Genomic DNA, 18,609 nt, shown 5'->3' on the forward strand with positions numbered 1-18,609 from the left:
TCTTTTGTCTTCATTATTATGAATATGTGTATCACTACGATCGAGATCCAACAAACCATTTTATTGGGTGTATGACCATAGAAGGTTTTATTCATGTAAACAGAACAACAATTATTCTCTAATTTAAATGAATAACTGTATGGCAACAAACATGATCAAATCATATTCATGCTCAACGCAAACACCAAATAACACTTATTTAGTTTCAACACTAATCCCGAAAGTATAGGGAGTGTGCGATGATGATCATATCAATCTTGGAACTACTTCCAACACACATCGTCACCTCGCCTTTTACTAGTCTCTGTTTATTCTACAACTCCCGTTTCGAGTTACTACTCTTAGCAACTGAACCAGTATCAAATACCGAGGGGTTGCTATAAACACTAGTAAAGTACACATCAATAACATGATATCCAATATACCTTTGTTCACTTTGCCATCCTTCTTATCCACCAAATAGTTGGGGTAGTTCCGCTTCCAGTGACCAGTCCCTTTGCAGTAGAAGCACTTAGTCTCAGGCTTAGGACCAGACTTAGGCTTCTTCACTTGAGCAGCAACTTGCTTGCCGTTCTTCTTGAAGTTCCCCTTCTTCCCTTTGCCCTTTTCTTGAAACTAGTGGTCTCGTCAACCATCAACACTTGATGTTTTTCTTGATTTCTACCTTCGTCGATTTCAGCATCACGAAGAGCTCGGGAATTACTTTCGTCATCCCTTGCATACTATAGTTCATCACGAAGTTCTACTAACTTGGTGATGGTGACTAGAGAATTCTGGTAATCACTATTTTATTTGGAAGATTAACTCCCACTTGATTCAAGCGATTGTAGTACCCAGACAATCTGAGCACATGCTCACTGCTTGAGCTATTCTCCTCCATCTTTTGGCTATAGAACTTGTTGGAGACTTCATATCTCTCAACTCGGGTATTTGCTTGAAATATTAACTTCAACTCCTGGAACATCTCATATGGTCCATGACGTTCAAAACGTCTTTGAAGTCCCGATTCTAAGCCGTTAAGCATGGTGCACTAAACTATCAAGTAGTCATCATATTGAGCTAGCCAAACGTTCATAACGTCTGCATCTGCTCCTGCAATAGGTCTGTCACCTAGCGGTGCATCAAGGACATAATTTTTCTGTGCAGCAATGAGGATAATCCTCAGATCACGGATCCAATCCGCATCTTTGCTACTAACATCTTTCAACATAATTTTTCTCTAGGAACATATCAAAAATAAACACAGGGAAGCAACAACACGAGCTATTGATCTACAACATAATTTGCAAAATACTATCAGGACTAAGTTCATGATAAATTTAAGTTCAATTAATCATATTACTTAAGAACTCCCACTTAGATAGACATCCCTCTAATCCTCTAAGTGATCACGTGATCCATATCAACTAAACCATGTCCGATCATCACATAAGATGGAGTAGTTTCAATGGTGAACATCACTATGTTGATCATATCTACTATATGATTCACGCTCGACCTTTCGGTCTCCGTGTTCCGAGGCCATATCTGCATATGCTAGGCTCGTCAAGTTTAACCTGAGTATTCCGCGTGTGCAACTGTTTTGCACCCGTTGTATTTGAACGTAGAGCCTATCACACCCGATCATCACGTGGTGTCTCAGCATGAAGAACTTTCGCAACGGTGCATACTCAGGGAGAACACTTTTATCTTGAAATTTTAGTGAGAGATCATCTTATAATGCTACCGTCAATCAAAGCAAGATAAGATGCATAAAAGATTAACATCACATGCAATCAATATAAGTGATATGATATGGCCATCATCATCTTGTGCTTGTGATCTCCATCTCCGAAGCACCGTCATGATCACCATCGTCACCGGCGCGACACCTTGATCTCCATCGTAGTATCGTTGTCGTCTCACCAACTTATTGCTTTTACGACTATCGCTACTGGTTAGTGATAAAGTAAAACAATTACATCGCAATTGCATTGCATACAATAAAGCGACAACCATATGGCTCCTGCCAGTTGCCGATAACTCGGTTACAAAACATGATCATCTCATACAATAAAATATAGCATCATGTCTTGACCATATCACATCACAACATGCCCTGCAAAAACAAGTTAGACGTCCTCTACTTTGTTGTTGCAAGTTTTACGTGGCTGCTACGGGCTTAGCAAGAACCGTTCTTACCTACGCATCAAAACCACAACGATAGTTTGTCAAGTTGGTGCTGTTTTAACCTTCGCAAGGACCGGGCGTAGCCACACTCGGTTCAACTAAAGTGAGAGAGACAGACACCCGCCAGTCACCTTTAAGCAACGAGTGCTCGCAACGGTGAAACCAGTCTCGCGTAAGCGTACGCGTAATGTCGGTCCGGGCCGCTTCATCTCACAATACCGCTGAACCAAAGTATGACATGCTGGTAAGCAGTATGACTTATATCGCCCACAACTCACTTGTGTTCTACTCGTGCATAGCATCAACGCATAAAACCTGGCTCTGATACCACTGTTAGGGAACGTAGTAATTTCAAAAAATTTCCTACGCACACGCAAGATCATGGTGATGCATAGCAACGAGAGGGGAGAGTGTTGTCCACGTACCCTCGTAGACCGAAAGCGGAAGCGTTATCACAACGCGGTTGATGTAGTCGTACGTCTTCACGATCCGACCGATCAAGTACCGAACGCACGGCACCTCCGAGTTCAGCACACGTTCAGCTCGATGACGTCCCTCGAACTCCGATCCAGCCGAGTGTTGAGGGAGAGTTTAGTCAGCACGACGGCGTGGTGACGATAATGATGTTCTACCGACGCAGGGCTTCGCCTAAGCTCCGCAACGATATTATCGAGGTGTAATATGCTGGAGGGGGGCACCGCACACGGCTAAAAGATCGTAGATCAATTGTGTGTCAAGAGGTGCCCCCCTGCCCCCGTATATAAAGGAGCAAGGGGGAAGCCGCCAGCCTAGGAGGAGAGGCGCGCCTGGGAGGAGTCCTACTCCTACCGGGAGTAGGACTCCCCCCCTTTTCCATGTTGGACTAGGAGAGAGGGGAAAGAGGTGGAGGGGAGGAAGGAAGGGGGGGCGCCGCCCCCCTCTCCTTGTCCTATTCGGACTGGGGGGGAAGGGGGGCGCGGCCCTGCCCTAGCCTCCTCTCCTCTCTTCCACCTAGGCCCACTAAGGCCCATTAAGTTACCGGGGGGTTCCGGTAACCTCCCGGTACTCCGGAAAAATCCCGATTTCACCCGAAACACTTTCGATGTCCAAACATAGGCTTCCAATATATCAATCTTTATGTCTTGAGCATTTCAAGACTCCTCGTCATGTCCGTGATCACATCCGAGACTCCGAACAACCTTCGGTACATCAAAACATATAAACTCATAATATAATTGTCATCGTAACGTTAAGCGTGCGGACCCTACGGGTTCGAGAACTATGTAGACATGACCGAGACACCTCTCTGGTCAATAACCAATAGCGGAACCTGGATGCTCATATTGGTTCCTACATATTCTACGAAGATCTTTATCGGTCAGACCGCATAACAACATACGTTGTTCCCTTTGTCATCGGTATGTTACTTGCCCGAGATTTGATCGTCGGTATCTCGATACCTAGTTCAATCTCATTACTGGCAAGTCTCTTTACTCGTTCCGTAATACATCATCCCGCAACTAACTCATTAGTCACAATGCTTGCAAGGCTTATAGTGATGTGCATTACCGAGTGGGCCCAGAGATACCTCTCCGACAATCGGAGTGACAAATCCTAATCTCGAAATACGCCAACCCAACAAGTACCTTTGGAGACACCTGTAGAGCACCTTTATAATCACCCAGTTACGTTGTGACGTTTGGTAGCACACAAAGTGTTCCTCCGGTAAACGGGAGTTGCATAATCTCATAGTCATAGGAACATGTATAAGTCATGAAGAAAGCAATAGCAACATACTAAACGATCGAGTGCTAAGCTAATGGAATGGGTCAAGTCAATCACGTCATTCTCCTAATGATGTGATCCCGTTAATCAAATGACAACTCATGTCTATGGCTAGGAAACATAACCATCTTTGATTAACGAGCTAGTCAAGTAGAGGCATACTAGTGACACTCTGTTTGTCTATGTATTCACACATGTATCAAGTTTCCGGTTAATACAATTCTAGCATGAATAATAAAAATTTATCATGATATAAGGAAATAAATAATAACTTTATTATTGCCTCTAGGGCATATTTCCTTCAGCAGTTAATTTAGCACTTGTCCTGGCACCCCTTCGCATCCCATGCAAGTCCTTCCCGGTAATCTACCTGGGAATGGCACTCTCCCTAAGAAATCTAACAAAGGCAGATTTTGACCCGTTCCTGACCAAATTTTGAAACAAAACCGCTACATGGAAGGGTGGGCTGATGGCCAAGAGTGGACGCCTCGTCCTCCTCAAATCTGGACTTACCGCATTGGCCATATACATGATGACGGTGCACAAGCTGCCTGCTTGGGTCCTAAAGCGTCTCATACAGTTATGTCGCTCCTGGTTGTGGAGCGGGGAGGGCACGTGCAGCAGCGGCAAATGCAGAGTGGGATGGGCTCAAATTTGCCGTCCCAAAAACCTTGGCGGTCTAGGGGTTTTGGACCTACGGAAATTTGGTACGGCGCTCCGACTTAGATGGTTGTGGATGGCCTGGCAGGATCCACCGCGCCCTTGGGCACGGTCACCACTGCCGTGTGACGAAAAAGAACACATGTTGTTTGCAATGGCAACGGAGATCAAACTCGGCGACGGGCGAAAGGCCCGCTTCTGGCAAGACCGTTGGTTACACGGGCAGTGCCCAAAAATCCTAGCACCGGCCCTATTTGCAGCATTGGCAAGGAAAAACAGAACGGTGCATGACGCACTCACGGAGCAGACATGGCTCAGCGACCTTGCACATGAGCTGACCGAAGATACGCTACAGGAACTTTATAACCTGGCGGAAAAATTGGACGAGGTGGTGCTACTGGCTGACCAGCCAGATGAGATTGCATGGAGGTTCACCTCAAACCGTGAATATTGAGCTAGGTCCGCCTATCTGCTTCAATTCGAAGGCTTGGTGATACCTGAGGGACACAACCTCATTTGGAAAGGATGGGCCCCAGGTAAATGTCGCTTCTTCCTATGGACGGCCGTGCTGGGCAGAATCTTAACCGCGGATGCGCTGCTGCGTCGGGGATGGGAGAACAACTATTTCTGCCCTCTCTGCGAAAGGAATCTTGAAACCCCAACACACTTGCTACTTGAGTGTCCCTGGTCCAGATATGCCTGGGAGAAGATCGCCCAACTCGCACGCACACCAGCGCCACTGCCGGCATCATGGGATGGTTTGGTCTCCATCAAAGCATGGCTAATAGCATGCCATGGCAGGGCACGAGAAGACAGGAAGAAAGGGACTTTGTCCATCATACAACTTATGTCATGGGAGATATGGCGCGAAAGGAATAGACGTATTTTTCAGCAAGAATACTTGGGCAGGGAGCGCTTCATAGAGAAAGCAAGAGAGGAGATACGGCTTTGGAACATGGCAGGAGCGGGCATTCCTTTTGACCCGGGCTGATTTCTTTCTTCCTGTTAAACCCTATTTCTTTCTTCTTTGCTTTTGCTTTCGGCTTTTGGTCGAGCTCGCTCATCGTCTACTCGCCTTGTGTACGCTTGTAGCTCGACCGTTCCTTCTCACTAATCAATGAATTTGGTAGACGATGCCACCAACATTCAAAAACAATCAGAGGAAGAAAAGATGAACCAGTGTTGGATGGAAAAAACTGTAGCGGGATAGAATAAACCGAAGGAAAAGCCTGGACGGAAGACGGAACCCCCAATTGGTAAATATAGAGATAGAGATTGGAAATAACTATCTACATCTGTTTTTTTCTTTGAAGATAGAATAAACCGGAGGAAAAAGCCTGGACGGAAGACAGAACCACCAATTGGTAAATATATAGAGATAGAGATTGGACATAACTATCTACATCTTTTTTTTTGAAAAAAAAAACTATCTACTATCCCTTTCACTCCAGCACAAAAGAGGCACCAACAGATGAAATAAAACTTACTCAAGACACAAGTGCCACTAGCAGGAAATTAAGCATTTGTCAAAGTACTATATATCACAAACATAAGGTATCAACGTCGTGGCATATCGATGTACTAGAGTATGCCGGACGGTATGAATATGGCATCTTCGTTTTCTATAGCGTATGCAACAACATCACATACGACAGGTCCTAAAATGTACATATTCGACTTCAAAATGAAAATACAAGGTTCCTGTCTGTGGCCTGGGCCGGCTCAGGCCTCACACCAAATTCTGTACAGTCAGATAAACCACCTCTTTCCTCTTGTAGCAGACTAGCAGTCCAGCAACAGCCTCAAGCTCTGCAAAATGACCAACTTTAGAGATGCGTTTCATCTCATACTACCATTGTCTCAAATCAGCATTTGACAGGAAGTTACCTCTTATTCTTCTTCTCCTGCTTAGGGAGGAGATCAGGCATCTCCAGGAACAGGAGTGGCATAGTCTGATAGTTCTTCTTGGACTTGGCGAGAGCGGATAAGGGATGCTCTAATGCTTCGATCTGCAGGTGCAGTTCCTTGCGAAAGTGGTCCGCCTCGGGTGTATACTTCTTACCCTCCAGGTACATGCCCAGTAGACTGCATATCCCAAACGCGGTCATTATCCAAAAGAGTTCATGCACAATAGACCAATAAGTATAATTGAACAGTAAAGCTACATTAGATCCTTAATGCTCACATTTTCCTTGACAGTGCCATTTTTTGGTACCCATCGGTCGATGTCCTGATTAAACCAGCAGCATAGGCCCCCTGTGCTAGCTGATCCTGGTGCAGTTCATAGTCTTTAAGCTCCTGAAAGAAAGAAAAAAGCTAGAGTGTAATTTAATGCAGAAACAGAAACAGAAACAGAACAAAGAAGAGGCCAATAGTCCAATACACACCCTAGCATCAATTCTTGGACTCCTGGACAGTAACTCATCCAGTTCTGCCTCAAACTCCTGTAAACCAAGCCCCTTTGGGTTGGCATACTTGATGCTAGCCCACCAGTCCTATAGTGGAGAAGAAAGACATATAACTGATTAAACATAATAGAAACACAAGGGATGGTAGCCCCTTTGGGTTGGCATACTTGATGTTAGCCTTGTTTAGTGAAACAAGGCTAAGCTACCTTTTATGCTCAACAAGCCCAAGCAACTGCCTTCAACAGGCTAACTGCCCTACGGACAGAAAATAATATGCTTCAGCAGCCACAACAACTGGAAAAAGAGCGTTATATCTCCAACATATATCCTATGGCATACTAAAATCTTAAACTACAGAAAACGAAAACAAACGAGGCTAAGCTACATACATTAAGATAAAGTAGGTGTGTTCTTTCAACTGCATTGCATGATATACAGTGAAGCATCTGACTGCAGAAACTGCCAACAAGTGCCGTGAAATAGCAACAAGGTCTTCTGTACTAAATAAAAGTTTATGTATCCAAATATAAGAGCGCTACTAAATCAAGACAAGCAAGAAGTTGTCAATCACCGTATGACTGAATCATCAAATATTTTCACTCCCAACATGAGTACAAGACTAAAAAAAGGTAGAACAGGAGGAACAATTTTATGATTGGTTATCAAGCAGCAGCACTTTTTATTGCAACAAACCAATACAACAACGAACCAACCTTAAAAGCACATGAACAGAGATTCAGCATCAGAACCAAAAACTAAACAATAACCAAGAGGTGTTTGGTACTTCAGATACTTATACTGCGTTTGATTTAGCTGGTGAGAGCTGTACAACGTGCAAAACATTTCAAAAATCTTCCAAAAGTCATGCATATTTCATACAGCTGAAAGAAATTACTCGCAGGGTTCATTCACCATTTGCATAATGCAAACTACAAAATAAGTAAGCACTTCAGAATCCAGTCCAGACGCCTAAAGCGGAAATAACTTCTAGGATCTCTGTAAATTATGAAACGAGCATACTCATAGAATGATTTACTACATCAATCAGCTTGCTTCCAGGCATCAGATGTATGATTCCTAGACATAACAACTCGATCCAGACAACGCAATAGCAGAGAAATTATATGTCCCCTTTGCCCCGTTTCCATTTAACAGAGAAATTACGGATTGTACAGAGGGGAAACCTATTTGTGGAGCAGAAAAATTCACAAACAAACGGAATAGCAACCCGAGTACTACAGTGCAGGTCCGAACTACCAACCAAATTGGGAGGACACCTCATGAAGAGTACCTGACGTACAGCGAAATTAAAATTCAGGGGACGCGAACAAATGGCTCGTGTGTTTACTCACATATAGGCGCGGCCGGGGACCCCTCGCCCTCCAGGGGACACCCGTCGCTCCCACTGCAGCGTGTACATGGCCGGCGGCGGCGGCACCATCTGCGCGCCGTGCTTGGCGCCCCGCGCCAGCCCTTGCATTGCCTCCCCGTCCTCCACGCGGCTCCGTCTGCATGGCGGGCTTGCAGTGGGGCCGGGACGGGGTTTTGTAGGGGTCCGTCCGGGTCGGTTGCTCCTGTTTCCCCCTCCCACTTGGATTAGCTGACGAAACGTCCGGTAACTTACGCTCACGGACATGTGGGTCATCTTATTAGTGGCCCACAGGTCAGTGAAAGAAAGTCACCCCAAGCCTCTAGCTTCCACGTCGGTAGCTACGCCCATCTCCGCTACCCGTTCCGTTCTTCGTGATGATTACGTGTGCAGTGTGCTGACCGGGCCTGCCAGTCAGTGCCCATTTTGTTTCTGTTTTTTTCTTCCTCCTCGGGTTTCCTTCCTCTCTTTTCCCGCTGATTCGCACCGTGAAAAAAAAGGGTTCCCGCTGTTTCCATGGAAGTACGGTTGGATTCCATTGCAGGCTGTCACGTTCGTTTTGTTTGCTTCTCCAAGTTTTTTTTCTTTTTAGGAAACTTCTCTCTATCATGTTCAAAGAGCGGAAAGAAAAGCATTACTTGTAATTACAAGAAAAATGTTCACGTGTTGCAAAACATACGTTACAAAAATGTTCTGTATTTTTATACAATGTTTAATTAAAAAGTAGTATTCATGTATTTGGAAAATACGTAACTTAAAAATGTCAATGTAATTATACAAAAATCTGTATTGTTTTAATCTTCATGTAATTAAAGGTGTTCACACGCTTAAAAGAATTCATATGACTAAAAAGTGTTTAAGTTTTTTTAAATGTGTAATATTAAAAGTGTTCATGTGTTTTAAGCGAAAGAACATGTAATTTTAAAAAGTGTTCGTACATCTTAAAGTATGTCGGTGTGTTTTTATAAAAGAGATAAAAGAAATCAAAAGGCAAGAAAGAAGAAAGACAAAAATAAGAAGCAATCATACAAGTTTTTTTGTTTTTTGGATTGTTCTTCAAATCTCAAGTTTTAGTACCCAAGTTGAGAGAATCTTGTATGTTCTCTGGTATGTTCAACAAAGGTAAGATATGATTATAGATAGATCAAGAAATCCTAAGCTTCTATTGAGTGGTGAGAAAAAGGTTGGAGAAGAAGAGGAGGAGGCAACAAAAGTATCCCTTGAGGAGGAACATGATCATGATCATGAGCTCATACTAGCTACCAGTGAAGATGAAAAAGAAGTTGCATCTACCAACTCACAAGAAGACGAAGCCAGTGCAGTAGAAGGTGGAGAAGAAGATGAGAGACTAGACTTAAGAATCTTTAAGTTCTCCTCCATCTGCCAGCTCTTAGTTTTGTGGGATGAGTAGATATCTTTTCAACCACGTCTCTTGAACGCCCACCATTTTTTGCGCCAATTTCATTCGAAATAAATAGCAATATTGATTAACTATAAGTGTGTTGTTCATAGCGGCCGATCACAATCAAAAAGAGGCAGATGTTCATTGGTTTTACATGCGCATGGTCACAAAAGTATCATCAGTCCGACAGTACATGAAAAGAAGGTAGTTTTGCCCTCCTAGACTGAATATCCGAGCCTCCACGCTCACTCTGCCACCGGCTCCTCCTGACCATCTGTTGCCTTCTTGGCCACCTCCTTCTCGGACGCCTCCAACTTGGCCGACAAGCGCTTCAATATCCTAACATGGACGAATGTTGGGGACTACTGTTGCTGGCCAACATGCTGCACGGCGTAGAAGTAGAGCGGCTGATATTGCTTCGGCCAGGGCGATGTCTGCATGGGCAGTTGTGGCTGCGGCGCACAGCGACCCTGCCCCTCTTGTCCATCGTGTGCCCCGCCACGTCTGCCGCCCCGCCGTCCTTCTTATTGTTGCTGACGCACCTTTTTCCCTTCGCTTTGAGGAGGCGGACTTGTCGTGTCGCCGAGTCGTTCCTTTGTGCCCCCACCTTGCTTGGATCCTTCACCGACGTTGGCTTCGGTACACATCCATGAATGGGCGCATGCCATGGTGAAAGCGAAAAGGGTGAGAATTAGGGCGGAGCGGAGCGGAGAGGGCGTGAAATGCACGGGCTTTGGCGCGGAAACAATGTGGATTTAGCCAGATGCACAGGCTCCGCCTCGTTTTTTAGGTGGGCTGAGGGTGTCCGAGTCCTACGTGACGGATGCCCGGACTCCCGTGAAACCTCCTAATTTGCTTTCAATTTACGGGATTTCAGACAAGCGGACTTGTCCACGGACCGATGTGGTATCGTGTTGAATGACATAACGCGTCCACATAACTCGTTTCGAATGATTGAGTACAGTTTAAGAATCTGCATTGGAGATGCCCTGGAAAAAGTCCGAGGCGCTGCACGGCCTGTCCAGCCGCGGCCCCGCCACAAAGTTCGACGACCCCGCCAAGCCACACCTGCACTCAGGCCGTGCCGCCGTGTACAACGGCGTCGTCTTCGCCAACGTCATGAATAGTACCGCCAGCTTCAACGAGACCCTCTCGAAATCCATCGGTCGGGTACATGCACCTTCACTTCACACATATACTCTACTTATATTATATGGTACTCTGGATACAAACATGCATGTCCAGCTGGATTGACACGTATGATTAATACGTGCATGTCTCAGGAATTGTTTATTTTTTTCATTTGGAGGCTGTGTCGACGGAGGCTCGTGCGATGTACTACAACCTTGGCAAGGGCGGGCTGACGTACTGGAGCCCCAACATCAACCTGCTGCGCGACCCGCCCTGGAGACGCCCGGCGAGGGCCCCTTCGTGGTGGGGCGCTACGCCGTCAACTTCGTGCGCGGCATGCAGGACATCCTCGGCCACGACACGGCGGCGGACCCCAGTCCCGGCCGATCAAGACGTCGGCGTGCTGCAAGCACTACGCCCCCTACAATCTCGACGACTGGCACGGCCACACCCGCTTCAAGTCGACGCGCGCGTCCAGGAGCGCGGGACATGGTCGAGACCTTCCTCCGCCCCTTCGAGATGTGCGTCCGCGACGGCGACGTCAGCAGCGTCATGTGCTCCTACAACCGCGTCAGCGGCATCCCGGCCTGCGCCGACGCCAGGCTGCTCTCCCAGACCATCCGCGGGGAATGGCAGTTCCACGGCTACATCGTCTCCGACTGCGAAGCCGTCCGCGTCATGGTCGACAACGTCACGTGGCTCGGCTACACCGCCGTCAAGGGCAGTGCCGCCGTGCTCAAGGCCGGGCTCGACCTCAACTGCGGCGAGAGCTGATTCTGTTAGAAGGGAGAGAGGGATTGGCGGAATATGATGGATGTATTATTGAGCCTTGAAGGCGAGTATATATTGAGTACAAGACTTGAAGGACAAAAAGTCTCTCCTGAAGATAAGGTAGGCGAAGGATTGACTACCAAATACAAGTAACCCAAATATATCTCTAACATCCCCCACAGTCGTAACGGTAGCGTCGCACACAACAAGAGCGTCACGGACGGTCAGACTGGAGAGAATAGCAGCCGGGCTGACATCCCCCCCCCCCCCCCCCCCCCGGCGCAGTCGTAGCGGGAGCGTCGTGGATGGTGTCGCATCGCGGACGCGTTGACTGTAGAGGAAGCCGACGAGTTGCTCAAGCGGATGATAGCCGTTTGTGCCGATGTCGAGGTAGCCGAGAGCGTAGGATGGTGTAGACGTGGTCGAGGTAGCCGTGCGAAGAATGCCGTGGTCGATGTCGAGTCGGGTAGCCGGTGTCGAGGAAAACGCTGTGGAGCTGCGGGCGCAAGGAAGCGCCGAGTTAGCATGGGCGCAGTGATGTCGAAGTAGGAGTGCGCCGAGAGGTAGACGGTGTTGACGAAGCGTCGCGCCAGGTTTGCCAAGCTCGGGGACACGTCATGGACGAAGGCACGCATCGGCGTTGCCAGCACCAGGCATGCGTAGACAGACGAAGACGAAGTTGACGAAGTGCCGCTCCAGGCTTGCCAGGCCCAGGGACACGTCGTGGACGAAGGCACGCACCGGTGTTGCCAGTACTGGGCATGTGTAGAGGAGGGACCTGCACGAGCTGTACGCCATGTCGGAGATGTCGGAGAGGCCAGTAGAGAAGAGCTCGACGACGGTTGCGGCGCTAATTGGCGTGGGGCCAATGTCGTCCGCCGTTGTCGGAGTAGACGAAGTGGTCGGGGTAAATGACTGCGACGCTGGCGACGGGCTGTTGCTGGACGAAGATGAAGGAGGTGGACGGGCGGCGGCGGCGGCTATGAGGGTAGCGGCGGCGGCCGAAGAAGAGCGGCGGCGGCTAGGTTAGGAGCGCGGCGGCGATGGTCGAAGTAGGCGAGGAACCCGACAGAGTGACGAAGACCTGCGCGGACGGTGGCGTTCCCGCACCAAGTGAGATGGCGCGACGCATACAACGAGAGGTCAACGCGCGGTGACGACGGGGTGACCACGGGCTGCGTCGCTACAGCCCGTAGGGGCGACGCAACGACGGCGGGAAGACCTCGGGGTGGCGGCGGGGACCGCGGGTCACGGCACTACGACCCAAAGGGGCGACGCAGCGGCGGAGCCCAGGTCGGTGCAACCGAGGGGACGACCTCGGGGCGGCGGCGGGGACCGCGTATCACGCGACTACGGCCCGAAGGGCGACGCAGCGGCTACGCGCTAGTCGATGCGGCCACGAGGAGAACCACGGGCGGCGGCGCTGCGGCCCGACGAGGCGACGCAGCAGCAGCCCGTTGCTCGATTGATGGATGAACACGCTGAACCCCAAGACGATTTTCACGGGACCTGCGAAAGCGCGCGCAACCGATAAATCAGATCGATCGCACAGCGTCGATGGAGCGAAGCAGCGAAACAGGTGATCAATCTGACGGCTTGCAAGGTCGAGGATGCGACTGCTGGACGGACGATGAAATCGATGTAGCTGTGCATGACCGGACGTAGCAATAGGCGCTGCGGGCCAGCGGAGACACGCACGAGCAGATAGACACCCTGGCCAAGGTAGCACTCATGTGCGGTGCATGTAACACGAAAGTGCCATACACCCAATGCGTGCATGTACGTAAACTGGGCCATATGCCCACGACATGGATCAGCTAGCCACGCTCATGCCGAGCGTTAGCCGACGCACCAGCACATCTTGCGTGACGCGTGCAGCCTGGAGTCCGTGAAGTAGCTGATCCGGATGAAGACAGCAGTGCTGGTGGAGGAGCCCGATCGAATCAAGGCGTCGACGGTCGGCGCAGAGTCACCGACGGACAGGTGCGCGGCAGCCGTTCCGGGCTGTCGCGTGGCGCGCAAGGCCGCCGAGTTGGAGAAGACGCCGGTGTAGTTGATGCCGAAGTCAGAGTAGAGGCGCGTGGGGATCGTCGGCGGAGGCGGGCGACGCAAACCGATCGTAGATTGGAAAAATAAAAAAGAAACGCCGATAAAACGACTGGCAAGAGAGAAAAACCTGAATCAATTGATCGGGAAAAAGACTCTCTAGAGCAGCCGATCAACGTGATCGGCGGACGAACCCTAAGTACGGCGGTGCGACCCCCGGCGGCGGTCATGAAAGCCGATAGCCCCGGACGCGGCGCGCGGAGCGGAAGCGGAGGGCGGCGGCTAGGGTTTGGATTGGTTAGGCTGATACCATGTTAGAAGGGAGAGAGGGATTGACGGAATATGATGGATGTATTATTGAGCCTCGAGGGCGAGTATATATTGTGTATAAGACTTAAAGGGCAAGACGCTTCTCCTGAAGATAAGGTAGGAGAAAGATTAACTATCAAATACAAGTAACCCAAATATATCTCTAACAAGATCGTTCTGGACGGCAAGCCCGCCATGGACTTCGTCACCACCTACGGTATGCCCGCCGTGGCCAAGGGCAAGGTGTTTGGGCCTGTTTGGATGGTAGCCTCAAACTGCCCTTCCAAAATTTTGGTCGTTGACCACAGGATGGGCCAGCGTTTGGATTGCGGCCAAGTTTTTGGCTCACAGCCAACTTTTTGACCAGCCGTTGTGATTCTGCGCTAGTGTGCGAGCGAGTTCCGGGCGGCCGTTTCCTTCGCCAAAATTTTGTGCAAAGGCAGAAGGGAGCTTGACTGCAAGACTCACCCGTCGAGCAGAGACGAAAGTCGGCCTTAGTGATCCGACGGTGCCGCCGTCGTTTTGGTCAGGCTGGTGTGGGCTGAATCCGAACGGCCCCGAACACGCTCTACAACCAGTGCATGACGCTCATGATGCTCGGCTTCTTCGACGGCATCCCGCGGTACGCCACGCTCGGTTAGAAGGACATCTGCAGCGACGAGCAATGGAGCCTCGCCGTCGACGGCGCCAGGCAGGGGATGGTGCACCTCAAGAACCAGGACAACCTGCTCTCTCTGGACACCAAGAAGCTCGGCGACGTCGCCGTGCGTGGCCCGCACGCACAAGCGCCTGAGAAGGTCATGGGTGGTGAATACACAGGGCCGCCATGCCGGTATGTGACGCCACGCGAATGCATAAGCATAAGCAGCCATGTGAAGGTTGCGTTGTCACGCCAATGTGACCATCTACTGTGGTGGCATAAACCTGCACATTCAAAGAAGTATTTAAACAAAAACTACCACGTTTCGTCGATCCGTGCCCATAAAATATCGCTTCATGAATTTATGCCGAAAGCTATCACTTTTTGTTAATCTATGACTAAAAACTACCACTTCGACTTAATGACTGATATCAAAAATTAAACTTGATTATGACAGGTTGGGACCACTCGTCAGGGCTGACAGGGCACTCAGTTGTTTGACCGTTTGTGTTGACTGTTAAGTTAATTACACATAGACATTTTATCGAACACTTGGTGTGCACCGGCCCCTGCGACCGCCAGCTCGGGAGGAGCTTGCCGCGGCCGGCAGGATCTCTACGGCCAAAGTAGGAGGAGCTTGCTGCTACCGACAGTATCTCTACGACCAAAGCAGGAGGAGCTCGACAGCCGTGGCGTCGCCTCTAGCCGCTGCCGCTGGTAGGAGCTCGACGCCGCCGGGCAAGCTGACCTCCGCGCAGCCGGGTGAGCTGGTTGTCGGCCGCCTCTAGCCGTTGCCGTGGGCTGGAGCTCGCCGCCGCCGGGTGAGCGCTGGCCTCCGCGCAGCCGGGCGAGCTAGTTGCCGGCCACCTCTAGCCGCTGCCGTGGGCAGGAGCTGGCCAGTGCGCCGGCCTCCGCGCAGCCGGGCGAGCTGCTGGTTGCCGGGCGCCTCTAGCCGCTGCCGTGGGCTGGAGCTGGCCACTGCGCTGGCCTCCGCGCAGCCGGGCGAGCTGCCGGTTGCCGGGCGCCTCTAGCCGCTGCCGTGGACAGGAGCTGGCCACCGCACCGGCCTCCGCGCAGCAGAAGAGCTACTGGTTGCTGGCCGCCTCTAGCCGCTGCGCGGGCAGGAGCTCACCGCTGCGTTGGTTGGCCTCGCACCGACGGGCGGCTGGCCGCAGCGCCAGGCGGTGGTAGCTTCTCCTCGCCGTCACACATCTCGAGGCCGGCGTACACTGCGTGGATCAGCTCTCTTCGTCGTCGCGTGCGTCCAGGCACTCTCCTCTCTATGGCAGCAGAGCAATGCACTCAGCACTAGCAAGCCGCCGATGGGGCAGAGCAGTGTGCGCAACACCAGCACATGATTCAACGAGGCAGGAGGACATGTATTTGTTGTGGCTTAACGACGGAAGCAGCACCAGCGACATGCCGGCGGCCCGGTAGTCGGACTTGGAGCAGATGTCACAGCTGGCTGCCGCCCACGTACGAACTTAACGGTCAACCAAACGGCATTGACTTACGAGGCCATGTCAGCACTTACATGCGGGCCAAGGCTGTCATAAGTGCATTTAAAATGGACGAATCGATTGATTTACAGACATGATAGGTTTTAGTCACAGATTAGCAGAAAAGTAATAGTTTTCGGGACAAATTCATAAAATGGTTTTTTATGGGCACAGATTGACGAAATATGGTAGCTTTTGATTAAATACTCCATTAAGAGGGAGGCAATGACCGGGGAGGATCTCCTCCTGCCCAGGAAGAGGAGATCACCCGTGTCGCAGGGGCCTCAGCCGGGTGATCTTCTCCGGTGGAGGCATTGCCATCTCCTTTGCGCAGCACGACCCCAAGATCGGCGCCATCTTGTGGGCTGGGTACCCCAGTGCCGAAGGAGGCAATGCCATTGCCGATATCATCTTTGGAAGATACAATCCACGTAGGTAACAGACACAAGATCAATTCATGTCATGCATATGTATGTCCGACTACCTCTTAATTGAGCTCCAACAACAAATTATCTGAGACATCAACGTAATTTGATTGACCAGGAGGGCGGCTGCCACTGACATGGTTCAAGAACGACTACATCCACAAGATCCCCATGACGTCCATGGAGCTCCGGCCCGTTCCGAAGCATGGCTACCCCGGGAGGACGTACAAGTTCTACCAAGGGCTGGAGGTGCCGTACCCGTTCGGCTACGGGCTCAACTACACCAAGTTCCTTTACAAGACTGGCACCAACGGCACTGCAAGCAGGTCAGTAACAAGCACGGCGTGGCCGCCCGGTCCTGCCCCGCGATCAACGTCAACGACAACGACTGCAACCGTCTGAGACAATCAGCTTCAACGTCAGCATCACCAACGGCGGCCACACGGAGGGCAGCCACAGCGTCCTAATGTACACTGCGCCGATCAAACAGGTGGTGGCATTCCAGAGGGTGTCCATGCGGGTGGGGTGCCGGGGTGGCACCGCAGACGTGCGGTTCACGGTAAATGTGCATGGCGTTCCGCATCGTTGAGAAGACGGCGTACAGCCTCGTGCAAGGCCCTCCCTACAGGTTTGAGAGCATCTCGTTTGTCTAGTCATATTGATAAAGAGTGTTGTCGCTGTGCTCAAGATGAGGATGAATTGCATTTGTTTTTCAATTGTACATTTGCTAGAGCTGCATGGTTTGCGCATCCTTGGTATCTTAGGACTGATATCTTTACTGAAGATCATCATTCTATACAGGCTCTTATCCATGCTCTTCTGACCATGAACCACTCTCATGCATCAACCCCAAATATTTTTAATTTCTTATGGTGCATTTGGAAATCAAGAAATGATTGCCTTTTTGGTAGAAAAAATTCTTCTCCTCATCAGGTTTTTATGGCTACAATGGCGTTGGATGAAAGCAGTAAACTTAATGATGCCTCTCCTGATGGTGCAAAGACTTATTCTCTCCAGCAAAATACTACAAACTCCACTCTTTTGCCGCTGCAGGGACAAACTATTAGCACGGATCTTCTTATTTCGGGGGCAAAAATTTATTCTGATGCTTCTTTTAAATGCACAAAGATCCCAGGTCTAACGCATGGACAAACAGCCACGGGTATTGGTGTCTATCTTAATTTTTTGCAGGATCAAAGGAGCATGCAGGTCCAAATTCAAGCCTCGACCGAGCCCACCTTTTCTCCATTACAAGCAGAAGCACATGCCCTTGTTCTTGCTGCGAGGGTGACTCAACTTTTGCAGATTAGCCAACCTACGTTCCTCACTGATAATCTCTCTTTGGCTAAAGCAGCAGCAAGCAAAAATGTCTTGGCTGATGCGATTCCATGGTCAATCAGAAAGCTCATTGCAGAGTTCTACAACACCACTCGACAGTTGCAATCGCAGGTGTTCCATATATCCAGAGAGATCAATGGCATAGCCCACAATGTAGCTCATCAGGTTCTGACCAGAGCAACAGGACCTGTTTTTAGTTGTTTTAGTTCAACTCATTCTCACTCAACTTGCCCTGTCATCTCCACTCTGTCTTCTTGCAACATTCAGGGAGTTGTATTTCATGCTGTACACTGTTACTGAGTTGAATGAAGTTGGCACCATGGGTGCCTTTCCCCGTTCAAAAAAAGAGAAGACGGCGTACAGCGTCGTGCAGTCCGGCGTCAGTACTGTGCTAATCGATAAGGGCGCTGGCTCATCGGTGTCATTTCCCGTCAAGATCAAGTTCACTTTGTAGATTCCTTGTTCTTCGTTTCCTCTCATGCATGTTCCTAGTATCGTATCGTGTCTGCGCCCGCACATTCAATGCTGAGTAATGCTACATTCACGGGCATTTATGGGCGTTTTACGGGGCTAGCGGCGCACCCACCAATTAAAATCCGGGAGGGCATGGTTAATGAGTAGGAGTTAGTTTTTTAGGCTAGTAAAAACTGGACAAGTCAACTAGCCCGTGAACTCCAT

The 18,609-nt window shown here is 49.8% G+C and overlaps 1 pseudogene; it reads left to right on the plus strand.

Annotated features, from left to right (window-relative positions):
• The first annotated feature begins 10,756 nt into the window (after positions 1–10,756).
• LOC109784298 (beta-D-xylosidase 4-like) lies at positions 10,757–18,385 on the plus strand (annotated as a pseudogene).
• Positions 18,386–18,609: the final 224 nt, after the last annotated feature.

This window comes from Aegilops tauschii, chromosome 7 (assembly GCF_002575655.3).
Source record: "Aegilops tauschii subsp. strangulata cultivar AL8/78 chromosome 7, Aet v6.0, whole genome shotgun sequence".
Classification (NCBI taxonomy): domain Eukaryota; kingdom Viridiplantae; phylum Streptophyta; class Magnoliopsida; order Poales; family Poaceae; genus Aegilops; species Aegilops tauschii.